Below are 20,662 nucleotides of genomic sequence, written 5' to 3' on the forward strand. Positions count from 1 at the left end.
GAAAAAAAAAGGGAGTTTGCCCAATTCTCATAAGGGTGAGCAAAGAGAACCCCTCCCAATTTGCTTCCAACTAAGACTGAGTCTTTCTTTAATATGCTGAGCCCTTCCATACACTCCAGAAATGGGCGGCCTACAGTAAAGCCAAATATAGGGGGGAGAGTGTGTGTATGTTCCACACTGAGATGCACACAGTACACCCAGCAGGGTTTTCTTTCCCAGGGCTCCAAAACCTCCCAAAAAGGACTACAAGGGACTGAGGCCTGGAAAGGCCCCATTTTCTAAGGTTCTGCTGAGCCTGTCAAGCTGCTTCCCTGAACAAATTCAAATCACTGAAGCTAGGAAAAGAAATGGAGAGGGAGGGAGAGGGAGGAGAACAGAAGCACCGAGATATTAACAGGGGAGCTGGAAAGAGAAGGAGAAAGGTAGGAGAAGAAAGGAAAGAGAGGAGAGAAGGGAAAAAAGAGAGAAAAGAAAAACGGAAGGGAAAAGAGAAAGGGTTAAAGGGAGAGGGAGGGGAAAACAAGAGGGTACAGAAATGGGAGGGAAAAAGAGGAAGGAAAGGAGAAGAGGAAAGAGAAGAGGTGGAGGAAGGAGGGAAAGGAAGGGGAAAAGAATGGAAAGGAGAAAAGAAAAGGGAAGGAGAACGGAAAAGGGAGGGGATAGGAAAAGGTAGAAGGGGGAGAGGAAGAAAGGAAGGGAGAATAGGAAAAGGAAGGGAAGGGGAGAGAAAGGGGGAAAGGAAGCATGGAAGAGGTAAAAGGAAAAAGGAAAGGAGGTTTGGGGAGGGGAAAGGAGGGGGAATGGAGGCTGGGAGGGAGACTAGGCAGAGGGGAGAAGGTAGGGAAGGGGGAGGACAGGCTGGGAACGGGGAGAAGGCAGCCTGGGAATGGGGAGAAAGCAGCCTGGGAACGGGGAGAGGAGTCTGGGGAGAGGGAAAGCAGACTGGGGAAGGAGTAGAAGGTAGGGGGGGGTCAGGGAAGGAGGCTGGGGAGGGGGAAGGCAACGCTAGGAAGGGGGAGAAGAGGCTGGGGAGGGGGAAGGGAGGCTGGAGAGGGGGAAGAAGGCATGGGGAGGGGGAAGGGAGGCTGGGAAAAGGGAAGAGGGGTAGGCAAGTGGGGGAGGCGCTGGGGAGGGGGAAGGGCAGTGAGGAGCTTCCCCCCAGAGCGAAGGGAGCGGCAGGAGAGCGGGGCAGGGAAGGGGACGCCCCCCCCCCCCCGGCCGCAGAGCCCCACCTGCGCCCACCCCCCAGCAGCGAGCCGGGCGGCCCCGCCCAGGCCCGACTCCCCGACCCCGGCCTCCCCGCCGCCCGCGCGGCTCACCTGCCTAGAGGTGCCCGCGCCAGGAGCCCGAGGCGCCGCCGCCGCCCAAGTCCCGCAAGCTCCGCAGCCGCCGAGCGAGTGTCCAACCGCTGCCGCCTCCCGCCTGGCACTGAGCGCGGCGCGGCGCGCGGGGATGCGCGCGGCCCGGGGGCGGGGCCGGGCCCGGCGGCGGCGCTCGCGCCCCTCTCGGCAGCCGGGCCCGCCTCCGGCCCGGCCCACGGGGAGGGGTGAGGCCCGACAGCGCCTGTTCAAGCCCCGCCTCCTCCGCAGGGCCACCGCCCTAGCCGAAGAGCGCCCGGCCCAGAGGAGGGGGTGGGGCGGAACAGCGCCTGCTCTAGCCTCGCCCCTGGACCGAGGGATGGGGAGGAGCCAGGCCGCGCTCCGCCTCCCCACGCTCTTGCCAATAATAGCGCGCATGCGCTCCGCCCACTCTCGGTCTCTTCCTCCCTCTAGTTCCAAGCCACGCCCAGAGCCGTGGCGCTCCGCCCAATCCCTCCGAAATTCCCTTGCCGGAGTCCCGCCCACTACTCCGCAAACTCCTCCCGGTAGCCCCGCCTCTCCATTCTCTAATTGCAGCGTGGGGCAACCCGGGGGGCCCCCACCTCTTGCCCCTGGGCTCGGGCGCACGGATACCCGCCGCCTCTTCCTTCCCCTACGACGCCGAGGGCTCCCCAAGCTCTTCCCGCTTCTGTGGGAAAGCGCCCGAGAAGCCGAGAGTTTGCATCCCGCCTTTGCCGCACGAGGCAGCTGGATGGTGCGGTGGGTAGCGCTCTGCATCTCTAGAACCACCGAGTTCAAACGTGAGCCAGGGAAAACGAGCCGCCTGCCTGCCAAAGGTGTTCTGAGAGCAACAGAGATTATTTCCAGGCTTTGTTTTTGCTACATTGTTACCTTCAGCAAGTTAATTAAGCTTCAGTTTCCCCTTCTCTGGAAAACAAATTCTGCCTGCGATCGCCTTGTCGGGTGGCCGCCTGATTTACCCTCTGAACCTCAGTTTCTTTTCGATCTAATAGGGGTGGGTGACTTAGCCATTATCCCGTCTGCACCACTGTCTCGCCATTGATAAGGTCTCTTTATTTTTCTGAGCCTCAGCTTTTCCTTGTAAATGTGAGGAGGAATGGACTAGACCAGTGATGTCTAATCTAATTATTAGACTAATCATTAGGAGAGATCCTGGCTATCCGGGCCAGAGGGTTTTGGGTTTTCTTCTTTGTTTTTTTGCCTTTCTTTGTACCCCCAATTATTGGCTCAGCGCCTGGCATATTGTAGGTGTTTCGACTGACCCTTTGATCCTAAAATATGATGATTTCTAAAGTCTCTTCCACCTCTGAGATTTAAAAATGCTCCAATTCTATAATCCCCTCTGAAACTAGAAAAGAATAGATTTGCTTTGTACCAGGCCTTCAGAGCAGGGGCACAGATTCGCCTACTGGGCATTGTGGTAAATAGTGGTCTAGTGCGCTGGGTTTAGAAGCAGGAAAAGCTCAATGTGAATCTAACCTATGGTGTTGTTTGACCAGGGCAAAAAAAGCTTCCCCTTTCCTCATCTGTAAAAAAGGGCTCTCCCTACATTACCTCCCAGGGTTGGATTGTGATTGAAAAGGGATGTTCCACACAAGGCATTTGGTAAGCATTAAAGGACCTAATAAGAGCTGATGATTATTGCCAAAGCCTGTTCTGGGCTGGCAGAGTTTGCTAACCCACATCTAATCATTAATTAAAGCTGGGCCTCTTAGGCTCCCCTGTATCATAGTTCAGCCAGTCTGATGAAGTCCATGGAGTCCTTCTCAGAATGATGTTTTTTAATGCACAAAATAAAATACAGAGGATCACAAAGGACGTCAATTGTACTGGAAAAGTTAGGAAAGATTTTAAAATGTTAAAAACCGCTTTATTAATTAAACATTTATTGATTCATGTTGTGATGTGTTGATTTTATTGATGTATTATTAATTTTATTTAAAAGATAATCTATTCCGAGCTGGAAGCGACCCTAAAGGTCTAGTTGAAACCCCCAGAGAAATGTTTTGCCAAGATAACATAAGAAATGAAGCCTCTGGTTCCAAATCTATAATTCTGACCTCTATACAATTAGATTGTGAGTTCTTTGAGAGCACAAATCGCTTTTTAACTTTCCTGGAACACAGTAGGTATTTAATAAATCCTTACTTACTGACATCTCTCTCACTAGATCACAAACTCCTTCAGGACAAAGAACTATCTTTTGCCTTTCCTCCTATCCCCGATTTAGCACAGTTCTGGCACACAGTCGGTGTTTAATAAATGCTTGCTGACACCTCTCTCTTTAGGTAATGAGCTCTTTGAAGAGAAGAACTGTCTTTTGCCTTTCCTCATATCCCCGGTGCTTAGCACAGTAGCTGGCACATAGCGGGCACTTAATAAACGTTTACCGACTGCTCCAGGCTACCTGCTTCACATTTATGGCAATGGCATTTGAAAGGCTCCGTTGGATGTTTTCCCTCCTAATTTTAGGACATAAGTGTCGTTTCTGGTGATTTACTCCTGGCTCTGGCGGCTGCCCAAGGATCAGAGTGCCACCTCATCAGCTGGTCAGCTGAGTGGCTGCTTACTTACAGAGAGAGCAGGAAAAGATTGCACAATCAGCCACACCAGCGGAAACAGCACCCAGCCATCCAGAGCCTCCCAGCAAAGCCTCCATTGCAACCAGGAGGAAGGAAACACTCAGAAGAAGTGACAGTTGGCAAGGAGGCCCCGGAGGGTCCCTCTCCCTCTCTGTAAGCTGGAGCACCTAGGACAAACAAGCAAGATGCTCTAGCCGGGCACAAGCTTCAGCAACCTGGATTGGAGATGGGCAGAAGCAACTAAAACTGACATGCTTGCAAAGAGATGGGGAATTCTGGGACTGTCCCCAGCTGACCTTCTGCAAAACCCCCCGCTCCTTCTCTCTAGGAAAGAAAGCCATGATCCCCGTTTTGCCATGAGTAATCTGGGGAAAAAAGGAGTTAGTTACTCCTTCTGAAACATTTATGGAAACCATACAAATCAGAAGCACCGGCAAGCCCCCAGAAGGAAGGAAAACAAAATGGGGAGCCCCCGGAGGTAGGGCCTGGAGACTCTCAGGGGAAAATGAAAATGCACTATCAGGAATATTGATTTTTGCACTGCTCTCCAGGACAGCATGCCCTGGGCATGGGCAATGGTGGCTAAGCCAGTGAAGAATTTGTAAGCGGGGAAGGATAATTGCCTCAAGTAAAGGAGAAAAAGGAGAAAAAAACCTCCCACCGGCCTTTTTCTGCACTGAAGGGAATTCAATCCAGTTTAACCAGGCGCTGTGCTAGTTCCAGTCCCCAGGAGTTTATATCCTCCAGAGTGGGAAAAACATAAACAGATCATAATAATATTAGCTAGCATTTACATAGCACTTGAAGATTTGCAAAATGCCTTGCATGGATTATCTCCTTGGATCCTCAGAACGGCCCTGTGGAGTAGATGCTATTATTATTCCCATTTTTTAGATGAGACGACTAAGCCTGTGAGAAGCTTGGTGACTTAATGAAGTGTCTGGGACAAGATTATAAGTCCTCCAAATCCAGCTCACTTTCTGTTATATTATATGTCCCCTCCCCATAAAAGGGACCAATCCTCGGACTTCTAGGTTGGAAATTTTTATCTCTAAAGGAAAGCTATGGGGGTGGGGGTGTGTGAATAAACATCCCACTGGAGGCCGAAGTAAAGGCGAACCAGAGTTGCCCCAGGTCAGGGTCTCCACATCGGGAGACCAGGAGGATAGTTGTTCATTTCTCATGCATGTTTGGTGTTCACCCCACAGAATCTCTGCTTTTTGCTACCAATACTGAAAAATGACCCAGAACCATCCTCAGCAATGAGATCAACCAAATTATTTCCAATGGAGCAGTAATGAACTGAACCAGCTACGCCCAGCGAAAGAACTCTGGGAGATGACTAAAAACCATTACATTGAATTCCCAATCCCTATATTTTTGCCCATCTGCATTTTTGATTTCCTTCACAAGCTAATTGTACAATATTTCAGAGTTTGATTCTTTTTGTACAGCAAAATAACAGTTTGGTCATGTATACTTATTGTGTATCTAATTTATATTTTAATATATTTAACATCTACTGGTCATCCTGCCATCTGGGGGAGGGAGTGGGGGGGGGGTTAAGAGGGGACAAATTGGAACAAGAGGTTTGGCAATTGTTAATGCTGTAAAGTTACCCATACATATAATCTGTAAATAAAAGGGTATTAAATAAATAAATAAATAAGGGGAAAAAATGACCCAGAAATGGAGAAGGGAGAGTTGGTTCAGAGGAAAAAGGAGAATGGGGCCTGAGATAACTATGAAGGGGCCATCTGTCCCCCTCACCTCTTCCCTCCCATCTTCCTCAATCATCTGGGGTAATATTCCCTCACAAAACACTTGTTCAAACTCTACTGTGAGCTTGTCTCAGGAACCAGAGACTATTTCCCTTCAAAAATTTAACAAACTGTGTCATCTCAGGTCAGACACTTGGGTCATCTCACTCTCCTCATCTCTAAAACCAGAAGGTTAGACTCCATGATTCCCAAGGTTCTAGCTCCAAATCTAGGCTCTTCCCATCCTCCTTTTCTAGGTCTCGACCTGAGGAGGGGTGTTTTCTTCCCTCCCCAACACCTGATATAGAACCCCAAAGAAAAGCCAGTCAGAGTTGGGGTTAGGGCCCTGACACCATTCCAAAAGAAGACCCCACGTAAATCTAAGGTGTTTGATAAATGCCAATAAGAAAAATGACACTCTAGTTAAACTCAGATGAATCCCTGCCAGGTGGTATTTGAGTTTGGATCCATCTTGGCAAAGAAGAAGGTTCTTTCATGCATGGATCTATCGTCATTGGGCTCATAAACCCTTGACCCAGAGGCTACATCTGGGCTGGCTTGAGCTCACAACATCCAAGCCAGCCAAGTCCTCTCCCCAGTGAACATCAGAGGGTCCCAGCTACTCACAAACAGGAAATAGAAGGCACCAGAGCAGCTCACAACCACCATGAGGCTTTCTAATCAATGCAGTGAACTCCATGTACTTTGGACAACAGAAGCTCCTAATTCACAAGACCCTCTGACCTTGGCTGCATGGCAGCAGAAAGATAGAACGGGAAATGTCCGTCAATCTCCCCCACGCACACACCCTGGTCCTGTCCCATCAACAACAAAAAAGCCAAACGCTACATAAAAAACAGCTGGATATTTGTGTGAATGTTTCCATTTTCAACTGGAAGTAGGACTGGTGCGGAGACATTCTGTGAACAGACATTTTGGACTTGAAATCAGAAGAAAAAAAAAAATGGAAATTTAGGCTGGATGTCAAGGGGAAGCTTCCTAACAATCTTGCCGTTGTTCAGTCATTTTTCAGTCATGTCCCATTCTTCCTGACCCCGTTTGGGTCAGAGATAGTGGAGTAGTTCGCCATTTCCTTCTCCAGTTCATTTTACCCTGGAGGAAACTGAGGAAAATTGAAGGTGAAGTGATGCCCAGAATCACATGGCTAGGGAGTATCTGAGGCTGGATTTGAATTTAGGAAGATCAGTCTTCCTGACTCCAGTCCCAACATTCTTTGCCCTATGTCTTAAGCTAATTTGTTCTTGACATTTGGGAGGCAATGCCATGACATGCAGGTGAATTGGATTTAAGTGAGGGAGGGCTTTACAAGGTCACAGTTTCACTTTCCCAGCGTCATTAGAGTTGTCCAAAATGGCCACGGCTGCTAAAAGGGATGATGGGTTCTTTCTCAAGAAGTATTGAAGTAGGGCTTTCTTCATGTTCAAATCTAAGTTTCTAAGTTTCCCTCAACTACTACTCTCTTCCTTCTGTGATTGCCTCCAATTTTTTCCTACATAGCTCTTTAAAAAATTATTTTTATTATATTTTAACACTTTTTTTTAACTGAGACAATCAAGGTCAAGTGACTTGCCCAGGGTCCCACAGGTAAGACATGTTAAGTGTCTGAGAATAGATTTGAACTCAGGTCCTCCTGATTTCGAGGCTGGTGCTCTATCCACTGCACCACCTACCTACCCCTACGCTAATTTTTCAAAAAAGAAATTGAGTTCTAAATTCTCTCTTGCTTTCTCCAGCCCCACTCCAACCCCTTGAAAAAGTAAACAATATAATATCAATTATAAATGTGAAATCATCCTGCATTTATCTTGTACATAGTTACAGTTATTTCGTTACATAGTTATTGGTACATAGTTACTTATATATTGTCCTCCCTATGTTGCACAGTGGATAGATTACTGGGCTTGGAGTCAGGAAGAGCTGAATTCAAATCTACCTTGTAAAATGGTAGGATAATAGCAGTACTATATCATCCAGGGTTATCCTAAGGACCAAATTAATTAATATAATTAATTTAGCACAAAGCCGGCACATAGTAGGTGATTAATAAATGTTTATTGCCTTCCCCCTTTCTACTTAAAATGTGGTTTCAGTTACTTCTCTATAAAAAAAGAAATATTTGAATAGGAAGGCCTTCTAATTGTGAATATGGAGCCTTTGAATGGGGCAGCTTAAAGGCATGTCTTTTTTTTTTTTGACTGTCACCCTCACCAGCACTTAGCACAGCCTCTGGCTTAATAGGTGTTTAATAAATGCGTATTAACTAACTGAACACTTGTCAGAATTGTTCTTTTTTGGGTCAAATTTGGACAAGATGGAGGCTGAGGAGCTATCCAATACTCAGCTTCTGGGATTCTGTGACATTTGATTTTTACTCCTAGCTCTATCACCAATTAGCTGTATGATCATAGACAATTTACTCTCATTTCTTGGAGAGTAAATTTATTCTTAAAAGGTAAATTTATCCTTGGGTAAAATGAGAGGGGAGGAGAGAGGGGGAGAGCACTGAAGGGAACAGGTTAAGTTCCTTTGCTGGTGTGATCACTCACTAATCTGCATCTTCCATCAAGAAATAGATAGGGGTTGCCTGGCCAAAGTTTAATAACATTCTCCCTAGAAAGGAAAAATGTTATCATCACTAACTTTCAAGTTTCATCTGCAATATTAACACTTTCTTAAGTCTAAACAATCAACAAAAACAATCAAGAACTGATTTATAGTATTTACTGACCTCTAAGATGTAAGTGATTCAATGAAAAGTTAGGAATCAGAGGATCTTGACTATGACTTTAGACTAGTCATTTCTCTAGATCTCAAAAATCATCTTTCTAGTCACATCTAGTCACTTCACTAGTGACCTCTGAAGGCCCAAAAGTTTGGTCTAATAATAATAGTTAGCACTTATAGAGCTCTTTAAAGATCAGCAAAGTGCTCTACAAATTTTATCTCACAATCTGCACACAAAAATCTGGGCTGGAGGTACTATTATTATTCCCATTTTACAAGCAGACATGAAATGACTTGCCCAGAGTCACATAGCTAGTAAAGATCAGAGACTAGGTTTGAATTTAAGTCTTTCCTCTGAGCCCAGGTCCTTGCTGCTAGCCACTGAACTACCTCTAAATTCTCTTCCAGCTCAAGATTTATGTCTCCTGGGACGCCAAAGGCAGATTCATTTTTCTGTACCACATTAGTCTCTGAAGAGTCAAACTTGCCCAAGATTACAATGTGATCTAGAATGTGATAGAGGGAAAATATGAACCCAGCTATTTCCTAACTCCATGTCAATCCTTTCCAAGATACTATTTCTCCTTTCTGAAATAATATAGCTTTGAGTTTACTTTTCTGTTATTTCCCCCTTTTTTGAATTTTGAATTTGTATTGCTGTCTTCTCCATTGCCAAATACAGGGTATTCCCCCCAAAAGGATAAATGAACTGTGCGAAGATTCGGGGACACTCTGGAAAGCCTGCCCTAGGCTCTGTAGCAAGGAAATAAAAAGTAAGAAAAAAGATGGAAATCCTGCAAACTCAGCCACCCACTGAGATCTTTCAGCACACATGCTATTACTAAGCACCCACCGACCACATCTCTGCAAAGAGGAAGGAAGGAGGTGGATTTTCTCATCTCTTCCTCAGGGTCAAGCTCAGGTCACTATAATTACCCATCATTCAGTTTTCAGGTTTCAAGGCTATTATTAATGCTCACTTTCCAAAGCCAAATATTGACTTTACATTCTCTCTCTCTCTGTCTCTGTGTGTGTGTGTGTGTCTTTTTCTTTCCTCTCTCTCTCTGTTTCTCTGTTTCTTTCTTTTTAAACCTCACCTGATCTAAAGATCAGAGGGATATGATCTCCCCTTTTACCCCCATCAGAGGGAGGAAGGACTGGTTTTATTTGCTCTAGACGGAGTGATTATATCAAAGGAGGATTGGGCTCCCAAATACTTCAAGCTCTTACACAAAGTCCCTGAATGTGGGGAAAAGCACTGGGTTCTACTGGGGAAACTCAAAGTTGGAGATATAACCCTATAAGTGCTATCAAACGTGTATCACCCTCATAAGTGTCATTTGAGGAAGAAAGGCAGTTTAGGGACTATCTGGCTCAACCCCGTTTTTATTATTTCATTTTGGTTTATTTTTGTCCAAAGGAATGATTTTTTTCCAAAGGGTGGAGCATCCAGTATGGCATGTCCCTCCATCTATGCTTCTCTGCACCTGAGTGTCCTACAGAATATGTCAGTAGGACTGATTAATTTGTTTTTCTTTGTATCCCTAGCACCTAGCACAGTTTTGCATACTGTAGGTGCTTAATAAATGTGTGTTGACTTGAATTGAATTAGAGGGTTGCTTTGGGTCACCAAGAAGGCGAATGATTTACTCAAAGTAACATAAGTATATGGTTTTTGAACAATTGGAGGCAACCAGGACTCCAGCTCCAGTGATTTTCCTGACCCTAAGACTGACCTTCGGTCCTTTGCTCTCTCAGGCTTCTTGATTCTTTGAGATCACTTTTGATCTGTGGGATCCTGAGTCCCAAAGTCACTCTTTGGGGTTTGGCTTCCTCATCTATAAATTGAATGAGTCATGAGACACAACTTGTGAACTGCCCCTTCCCATCTCCCCTTCCAGCCCTGGAACAGTCATCGATTACCTGTGCTGAAAATCCTGGTGTGGACCAACATCTCATCCCCTGCCATAGTGCCAATCCCTGTTCTTTCTAGCTTCTATCTCCAAATATCCCTCTCAGGTCCCACTCTCCTCTGTGGATTGAATCCCTGTCTTAGAACAGAAGTGTAAGACAAAGAATTCCTTCCTTCCCTTCTTCCTTCCTTCCTTCTTTCCTTCCATCTGGGCTAGGAAGGGCCTTAGAACGGCTGGAAGGGGCTCTAAAACCGGGCATGTCAAAACTGGGAGGGGCCTTAGAATATGGGATGTCAGAACTTGGAAGGACTTAATACCAAGTCTGAGCTGAGAGGGACATTAGAATACAGAGAACAGCTGAGCTGAAAGGGGACATAGAAGAGATGTCAGAGCTGGGAGGGACCTTAGAAATTATGAGCTGGGAGGGAGCTTAGAACAGGGGATGTTAGGGCTGGGAAGAACCATAGAACACAGAGAATGTCTGAGCTGGGAGAGGCCTTTGACCAGGGCATGTTAGAGATGAGAAGGGCCTTAGAACACAGAGAAAGTCAGAGCTAGGAACAGCTTAGAACAGGGGGCCAACTCCTCATTTGCCAGCTAGAAAAACAACTGTCACTTGCGTTTTTCATTTGATTCTCAAAATGAGCCCTTCCTTCTTCCAGTGCCAGGAGTACCTGCTCTGTCATTTATATCCTAATAGAATTGCCCAGGCCCGAAAGATCTAGTATCTTGCACGAGGTCCCTGGTCTTTCTGACTTGACTGCTGAAGCTGCTCCCATCCATTATGGCACAGGGGATTTGCCACACAATTAGTGGCCGAGCTGAGTTTTGCCCCCTGGATTCCCTCCTGCCAGTACAAGGTGAGGAGGAGAGAACGGGTTCCTTTCATCTGTCTGTGGAGTATAATCACTGCCTATCCCAGCTGACGGATCCCCAAGCCCTCCCCTTTGACATTCTGCTCCTCCTGAAAGCAGATGTAATTCCATTTATTTGTGTATCCTACTCACCTAGCATAGGGCCTGTCTGCAGATTGCATTTAGTAAGTGGGCACCCTAGTATGGTGGACAGAATCGAAAGACATTGGCTTTGAGAGCCAGAAAATCCGGGTCCAAATCCTGTTTCAGATATTTGCTGGCTGGTTGACTCTGGCCAAGTTAGTTAACCACTCTGGGCCTCGGTTTCTGAATCTGTAAAATGAGGAGGTCGGACTCAATGATCCCTAAGGTCCCTTCCATTTCTAAGTCTATGACCAGATGAACTAGGAGCCATCTGTTGGCAGGAAACTGACACTCATTTGTCTCTCCCACCCCCACCCCATGGGCCATTCGTGCCCCTTGAGCGTTCATTATTCTGGGACAGAGGCAAATATAAACCCAATTCTCAAAGCTACCCATGCCCACATCTGCTCCCAGTTCCCAGAGGCTTCCATTTCTGACAGTGTTTTTCACATATGCAAATACAGACACTGCTTCAAAGGGGATTAGAACGCTCTGGGGACGAAAACAGGGTGGAATTACAAACCCAAACACCAAAGGCAGGTAAGGAGGCAGCTCCCAAGCCTCCTGGCCCTCCTGTATCAGATGCTTGGAGGATCAAGGTCTTAAGTCTGACAGAGAAAGAGAAACAGAGGGAGGGAAAGGGAGAGACAGAGAGATTGAGACACAGAGACTGAGACAGAGAGACATAGAGAGAGAAACAGAGACAAGGAGAGACAAAGAAAGAGAGAAAATCCGAGACAGGGGGCACATAAAATGATGGAGCATAGAATTAGAGCAAAGAATCATAGAATGCTTAAGACCAGAAAGAAACACTGTCTTAAAAACAAACAACAAAAACTCACAAAAAACATTGGACCAAGAGGAGATATTAGAACATAGAAATGTAAAAAACTTTCAAACACTGGATGTTAATTCTGGGAATGGCCTTAGAACAGGGAATATCAGGTGGTGATTAGAACAGGGAATATCAGGGCTGGAAGCAGCCTTAGAACAGGGGATGTCTGTGCTGGAAGGGCCTTAGAACATAGAATGTCAAGGCTGGGAGGGACCTTAGGATGTTCCGAGCATTTAACATTATGATACCATTATAACACCACTGCTGATGCTTATTACCTGTGAAAATTGGGTAAATCACTTAAACTCCCCAAGCCTCAATGCCTGTTTCTTTATCTGAACTTGAACTCAATTGGTTATGTCTCCCCTCCTGCTTTAAACTAATTATTTTGTTAAGTTAGAACATTTCTTGATGAAATCCATCTATCAACTCTTGATGCGAACCAGGGCTTGTCCACCATTGTCATTTGAAAGACCGTTGCATTAATTAGCCGATTTAAGCCCAATATTCCCACAGCTTTTGGAAATTAGTTTGAAAATCTTTTTTGAAAATTTTTTTCCCAATAAAAATCCACCTCTCCCAACCCAACAAATTGCCTCCAGGTCTATCAGCTTTCCGTCTGGAGGTAAGCCGCACATAAGATAGAGACTATTTGCATAGAGTTATAAATTCAAGTCATGTGACTCCAAGCTCCCAAATAGGAAAAGTGCTAGGCTCTGGGTACTAAGTTGGGCTTGCTGCTTTATTTAATATCCATCTATTTCTAGCTGACCTCGTGGGTGAGTCCAAATTCAGTTCTTAGAGGGGTTTGGTATATTCAGGAAGTAGGGAAGGAGCTGCCCCATTTCTCAGAATTCTCCACAGTTCTCGCCTCCTCCTCTGAGAGGCTGCTAGTGTTGGACTTCAGTTGTGAGCCCTCTTGGCTAGTTCTATTCTTTGCCACAGCTTAGGTGATATTCAGGCTGCCCCCTGGACTGCATAGCTCAGCTCTACAGGATTCAATTCCTTCCTCTTGGATAGGATAGAGGGGAGGGAGAGAGGGAGACGGAAAGATAGGTAGAGAAAGACAAACAGAGAAAGGAAAAAGAGAGAAGGAAGAGAGAGGGAAGGAGGAAGAGAGGGATGAAGGAAAGGAAGGACAGAAAAAGGGAGGGATGGAGGGAGAAGGAAGAGAGAAGGAGAGAAAAGGACCCTTTGGATCTTCATCTGGTTCTGGGATCATTCCACCTTTTAGGACAAATTTCTTAGGATGCACAATGCTCTGGTGATGACTTGGGTGCAAGGAGGGATATCTTCTTGCTCAGTTGAGATTGACTAGTCTGATTAAAGAATGTTCTTACTAAAAAGATCATTTCTTTTGGGAGGGGGAAAGAGCATGATCCATGGCTCCTTCCCCTTAGAGGAAGAATGGAGGTATCCTCTGAGGTCGCCACCAGCATTGTATCTACTCCAATGCCCGAATAAAACAAGGTAATCACCAGGAACTAAAGATACAGTTACAAAAGCGTGACAGCTCCAAATCCTCAAGGAGTTTACATATTTACCAGGACAAGAGGGGAGGGGCCTTAGAACAGTGGATATGAGAAGTGGGAGGGGTCTTAGAACAGCAAATGACAGAAGTGGGAGGAGCCTTAGAACACTGGGAAGGAACTTAGAACAGGGAATGTTAGAGCTGGGAGGGGCCTTAGAACAGGGAATGTCAGAGCTGAGAGGGACCTTGGAACAGCTTTTGGAAGTTTGATTTTGTTTTCTTTGACAACATTTTTTGAAATTAATTTTTTTCCAACTCTGCAACCCACTGATATGGGTTAGAACAGGGAATGTTAGAGCTGGGAAGGGAATTAGAATAGGGGATATCAGGGCCCAGAAGCAGTTTAGACACCTTGCTCCATTATTTTCTAGTTATTTCTTTGGAAGCTGAGTCCAGAGCAGTAATATTCCTTGTTCCTGGTCAAATAGGAAGTTCACCAACTGGACTGGAATGGAACTCACTGTCTGGCTTAAAAATCAGCTTTCTGTTAGATTTGCACGTTACCTTAAAACCGAGCTGAGAGTACAGGAAGGATTCAGCTGCGCCTGTTATTGGAAAATGAATTTGGAGAACTCCTCAGTGACCTGACAAGCCCCAGGTGAATCTCGAGGTAACCACTGCCAGCTGACACCTAGGGACACCTGGACTATCTTTCAGTCCTACCTCTTTATTTGCATTTGATCTGTTGCCCGGGTTAATACCATCGCACCTATTTTTTAAAAGATAAAATTGTCCCATAGCAGCCACAATGATCTGAGCTGCCTTTATTCCACTTCTGCAGATGCCCAAGGCTTTTTTTCCATTGATTACTCCTTCTCTCTCCTTTCTCTCTTCCTTCTTCCTCCATCCCTCCTTTTTTCTGTCCCTCCTTTCCTTCATCCCTCTCTCCCTCCTTCTTCCCTCTCTCTTTTTCTTTCTCTGTGTTTGTCTTTCTCTACCTATCTCTCTGTCTGCCTCTCTCCCTCCCCTCTATCTCTCTCTGAGCTTTGTAATCTCAGCATTAAGACATAAAAGGCCTTCAGATCAACTGCCTCAAGATGGGGGAGGGGGAGAGGGGGAAGAATCTCCAAAGTGAGCTAATCTTAAATCTGACCACTTGCTAAGGAATATAGAGGAAAGTGCCCCCTCCTTCCCCTTCCCCTCCCCGCCTCCCACCTCGGAGGATTCTACAACCAGAAAAGAATGAAAAGAAATAAAAGATTTCTGACCCAAAGGAGAGTTATTAATTCGTCCATCCTTTCTCTGCAATCAGGCATAATGGAGCAAGTCCAAGATTTGGGATGAGAAGTGCTGGGTTCAAATTACTACCCTTAATTACCTCCTGTGTAGTTTGACCTCTTCGGGCTTCCGTTTTCTCCACCAGAAAAAGTGGGAGGTCAGAAACAGGACGATATTACCTTTTTGGGTTTTATGGCCACGCCCCTTCCCCTCCCCTACAGTGAAAAATTGGTGAAACCGAGAGACTCCTCCGAATGTTTTCCAATGCACAAAATACACGGGATGACAAAAGAAAGCAATTATATTGAAATATAGTTATCAGAATATTAGAAAAAAAAAAAAAACAATCGGCCCACAGACTCAGGTTAAGAATCCTGGTTTTAAAGGAAGGGCAAATAACCATCCTCCAAAGCATCTCCCCGTCTCCCTGGCCTCTAAGACTGGGCCCAGAGCTATAGGAAGCGCTGAGCTCGGGTTAAGAACCCCGGGCCTGAGGATCTCTTTCGATCGCTTTCAGCTCTAAATCCAGTGATTTTTCTCCTAACCTCTTAGCCCCTCCCACCGTTCACCTGGTAAGTAACCCCTCCCTGCTGACCCCTCCCTCAGCCACTCGGCGACCTCTCACCTTTCCGGGCTAAGGGTGCAGACGGTGGGCGCGCCGCGGGCGTCTCAAAGTTCTTCTTCATGTCCAACACTTTGATTGGTTTGTCATCTGTCCTGGTCTGGGGAAGGGGCGACGATGTGGCCCGCTCGTCCCCTGTCCGGACCGGGAGACAGGGCATCGAAGTGACCCGCTCGTCCCCGCTTCGGGGGAGGAGGGAGGGCGTTGAAGTGACCCGCTCGTCCCCGGTCCGGATCAGGAGAGAGGGCGTCGATATAAATCGCTCGTCCCCAGTTCGGGCCAAGAGAGAGGCCGTCGATGTGACCCGCTCGTCTTCGGTCTCCCCCAGGAGAGAAGGCATCGAAGTGACTCGTTTGTCATGGGTCAAGGCCAAGGGAGGGGGCGTCGGGGTGACCCGCTTGTTCTCAGTCTGGGCCAGAGGCTGCGGTGGGGTCACTTCTGGTTGCCTCTCTGAGCCCCGGATCACAGAGGAGGTCACAGAGATCTGCAGCCGTCGGGGCTCGGGAGTCCAGTTTCCAGCCAGGGCGCACGGCAGGCGGCTCACTTGGCGGCCGGGGTCTGGCGCCCCGTCGGAAGAGCTGCTCCCCTGGCGGCTCAGGCAGCCCCGGGCGCTGCTCACCACTGGGCCAGCGGGTTCGTGGGTCGCCAGGCTATGCACGCGGAGCTCGCTCTCCTCCCGGACGTACATCACGGGCCCCCGCCGGGCTGCCTCTTTGAAATTCAGAGGCCGGCTTAGCCACAGAGTCTCACTGGAGACCTGCAGGAGACTGGAGGCTTCGGGGGGCTCCTCGTCAGGCCTAGGGGCCCGAGTCCTATCGCTCGGGGCGCCCCCCCGGGGGGGCCAGACAGAGGTCTGCATGAGGTGGCTAAGGGATGGAGAGGAGGCACCCGCTTTCTTCTCCCGTAGGGCCCTCCGGTCAAGGCCAAACACTTCGGGTCGGCGCCCCGAAGTCGCTCATCCCCGGAGGGGGCGGGGCTAGGGAGCGGTGGCCCTGAACCCCCTCCCTCTCTACCCCTAGACTTGGTCCCCTGGGCGCCCGGCGGAGTCCTGGAGCTCCCGGTGCTTAAAAGGGGGAGGGGTGGCTGCCGAGCTCCTGGCGGACCATCTGCTGCCCCTTGGGCGGAGGAGGGAGAAGAGGAGGAGTAAGGAGGGAGAGGGAGGCTCTCCCCCAAGCCCCTCCTAGTAGCTGCAGCAGCTGGGTTCCCGGAGGGGGAGTGCTGAGTGAGGAGGGGCTGCTCCCCGCGAGGCTCCGGGACTGGCTCTTAGCTCTAACGAGGAAGAGAGGGGGAAATGAGGGGTGACGTCTACTAGGCAGGTGTCATCGACGGGAGCTCCCCCAGCCCCGGGTTCCCCGGGGCACCAGGAGGCCGGGGGCCGCTGATCAGAACCTCTGTTGCCGCACTGGGAAGTCGGCAGAGGAGCTGCGAGGGCTGCGGGATCCCTGGGTGGACGTAGGGGGGGCGGCGGGGAAGGGTGCTTTGGGCTCCCCTCCCCCATCCCCGCCGACGCCGTGGCTTCTCCGGCGCAGCGAATTCTCGGATCAGGGCCTTTTATGGTGCGCGAGGTGTCCTTGACTTTGGGGGAGGGGGGCAGAGAGTGGCGCCCGCGCAGAGGTGGGTGGAGAGTGAGCCCCTTATGGGGACTCGGGGGAACCTGCAGGGGCCTCCAGGCTCCCCAGGCTAACTGCTTCTCTTCTCTCCCAGCCTGATCCTGCCCGCGGTTTCCCCTACTCCAGAGCCTGCTCGCAACAGCCCCGAGCCCGACACCCGGGGAGATTCCCCTGGGGGGGGGGGGGGGCTCCGCTGAGCCGCTGCCTGCCCCCCTTCCTATCACTTCCCTCCCCTCCCCCAGCCCTTCACTCACCCGGGAGAGCTTCGGCTAGTTCTGCCACAGCCTGCCTTTCCCAGGAGCCACCGGACCTCGGTTTCCTTTTCTGTAAAATGAGAGGATTGGAGGGACGCAGCCTGAAAGGATGCTGGACTTTGGGGTCCGGGCCCCCGGGAACGAAGCCTGATCCTTTCACGTGGGCGTCTTTAGGCTAGTCCCTCTCCCAGACCTAGTTACTCATCTGGGAAGTGCAAATAGAGACTTCTAACGTGTCTTCAAGGCTAAATCTAGGATTCTGTGGTTCTACATTGAAGCATTCGAAGTTCTAAGACAGCCCCTCCCAGCTCTGGCATCCCCTGTTCTAAGGCCCTTCCTATCTCTGACATCCCCAGTTCTAAGCTCTCTCTCAGCCCTGATAGTCCCAATTCTAAGGCTCCTCCCAGCTCTGACATTCTTGGTTCTGAGGTAACCCCTGGCTTTGACATTATGTGCTTTGATATGGAGGTTTGATGTTCTCTACCATGCTGTAGCATGTATGTCTGCCCCAGCCTTCTAGTACTCTGTCTTGTAGCAAATCTGACTCTGGAATCAGAGCAAAAGGGTCCCAATCCTGCCTTTCATGTGACTGTGATTTTGGGGTAGGTCACTTGTCCCATCTGGACCTCTGTTTTCTCATCTGTAAAATGGGAGAGGGGATCTCCCATGTTATAATTCTAAGTAATCAGCTAATTAGTTCCTATCCTCCTCTCAAGATAATATCTGCAATTAACAAGGATCACTGACTTCACTATTCACACAATGTTTCAGAAGACCCGAGTTCAAATCTAGATTCAGATTCATCCACTTACTAGCTATGTGACCCAGGACATGTCACTTAACCTCTCCCTGCCTCAGTTTTCTTATCTGTAGAATAGGGATAAAAAGCATACTTACCTCCTAGGATTTTTTCCAAAGGGTTCAAGAAGTAATTTCTGGATAACAATCATTTTGTTAATAAGCACATAAATTAATAGAAGGGATTAGTGACACTTGAATGCCAAAGACCCTTCACGGAACCACTCAACATTTATATGCCCTTGGAAGAATAGCAAAGAACATGTCTGTTTTCAGATATTTGAAGGGATCTTTCCATCTGGAGGAAGGATTATATTTGTTCTGTTTCTACCCAGAGGTCAGAACCAAGAATAAACAGTAGAGATTGCAAAGAGACAACTTTCTACTTGATATGGCAACAGGTTTCCTAGTAAAAACTATCCTGGAGAAGCAAACACTTCTTGGAGAGGAAACACATTCTTGCTCACCATTTATATTCCAGCAAAGGCTAGATGATCTCAGGTTGGGAATGCAGAAGGGTTTTTGGCCAAGTTCTGTGTTGGACCTGATGGCCCCCAGTGCCTTTCCTCTTGATCAGTGGTCTGATGGAATATATATATATATATATATATATATATATATTTATAATTATTATATATGTTATATATAATATATATATATATTACATACATATAATTATTTGTGGTAGCAAAGAACTGCTGGGAAAGGGAGGTGCCCATTGATCGGGGAATGGTGAGACAGATTGTTGTATATGAATTTAATGGAATATTAATTTACTATAAGGAAAGGACAAAAGCAAAGATTCAGAGAAGCACAGGAAGACTTAAGTGAACAGAATGAAATGAGCAGCACTAGGAAAACAATATGGATAATGACACATAGTAGGTGCTTAATGTTTGTGTTTTTTAACAGTGATAAACAGTATTTAGTCAGGCAATGAAACATGAAAAATATATTAGTACTTATTATAATAATTTCATTTGTGTAAATATAACTCTTACAAATACCTGACCTATAAAAAGAAAAGTTATACATAAAAAATTTATGTAGATGATCATTACATACACAATGCGACATAGGTGCTTTGTGTTGATGGATGGTTCAATAATAACTCCTACAATGTAAACAGAAAGAGCAAAATAAATTGAAACTGAATTCTGTGTGATTATGACTAAATTTAGTAAGGAAGATAGAAGAGGTGAGAATATAGTTTTGTTTGGCTTTGTGGAACTGTTCTTGTTTTCTTTTTCACTAGACTTTCACTTGTGTGTGGGCAGTTTTTTACCTTTCTTTGTATCACTTAGCATACAGTAGCCGCTAAATAAATGCATGTTGACTTTATTCACTTTTTTTTAGTTCAAAACTTTTCTTTTAATTGATAGTATTCCGTTTTTTCAACTACATGCACTTTTCAACACAACCCTGCAAAACCTCGTGTTCCAAATTTTTCTCCTTCTCCCCACCCCAGACAGCAAACAATCCCATACAAGTTAAACATGTGACTGTGATTTTGGGGTAGGTCACTTGTCTCATCTGGACCTCTGTTTTCTCATCTGTAAAATGGGAGAGGGGATCTCCCATGTTATAATTCTAAGTAATCAGCTAATTAGTTCCTATCCTCCTCTCAAGATAATATCTGCAATTAACAAGGATCATTGACTTCACTATTCACACAATGTTTCAGAAGACCTGAGTTCTTTTAAACCCATTTCCATATTCATCATGTTGAGTAAAAAAAACAAAAAATTCAAATCCTGAGTTAAAAAAAAAAAAGCCACGAGAAAGAAAAAGCAAACAACAAAAAAAGGCGAATATATTATGTTTTGATCCACGTTCTGCCTTTACTCTTTAAATCTTTGCCACAAGGGGAGGGATATATTTTGAAATGAAGGAGATATGGATACAAAAAGAATCCAACAAAATAATGTTAATAACTCATGTTTCTAGAGCCCTTTAAATTCCATAAAGCTCATTTCCTACTAATAATTGCTAGAATTAATAACTCCTTAAGGTCTGCAAAGCACTTTACCAAAATGACCTCATCTGATCTTTACAACAATACTGAGAGGGAGATTGTTTTATCCCCATTATACAGATGAGGAAATTGATACAGGCTGAAATGAAGTGATTTGTTAAGTGTTAGAGGCAGAATTTGAATTCAGGTCTTCCTGATGATAGATCTACCTTTCTTTGTCCTTCAGTGTGGGAAGTACAAACCTTAAAGTGACTATTTTATTAGGGGAGCAGGGATGTAAAGTAGCTGAGTAGAGTTTGAGTTTTGATTTCTTGTCTAGCAATCTTACCTTTGTATCAGACCACGAAGTGTGAAATTTTATTGTTTTTATTTTTTGAGTCCTGAAATGTGAACCTTTCCTTTCCAATGACAGGAGTAGGTACTGAAGTCCCTGACTTTCCTTGATGTCCTTTCGTCCCTTCTAAGGGGAGGAGTCCATGAA

General features: G+C 46.6%; 1 protein-coding gene across 1 annotated transcript in view; it reads right to left on the bottom strand.

Annotated features, from left to right (window-relative positions):
* Nucleotides 1–1,399, bottom strand: part of CORO1C (coronin 1C) — an 82,390-nt gene extending 80,991 nt beyond the window's left edge. The window contains exon 1 of the mRNA XM_031948751.1: nt 1,320–1,399. The gene's annotated coding sequence lies outside the window, so the exon portion shown is untranslated. The remainder of the gene's footprint in view (nt 1–1,319) is intronic.
* Between the last annotated feature and the right edge of the window lie 19,263 nt (nt 1,400–20,662).

Source organism: Sarcophilus harrisii, chromosome 1 (assembly GCF_902635505.1).
Source record: "Sarcophilus harrisii chromosome 1, mSarHar1.11, whole genome shotgun sequence".
Taxonomy (NCBI): domain Eukaryota; kingdom Metazoa; phylum Chordata; class Mammalia; order Dasyuromorphia; family Dasyuridae; genus Sarcophilus; species Sarcophilus harrisii.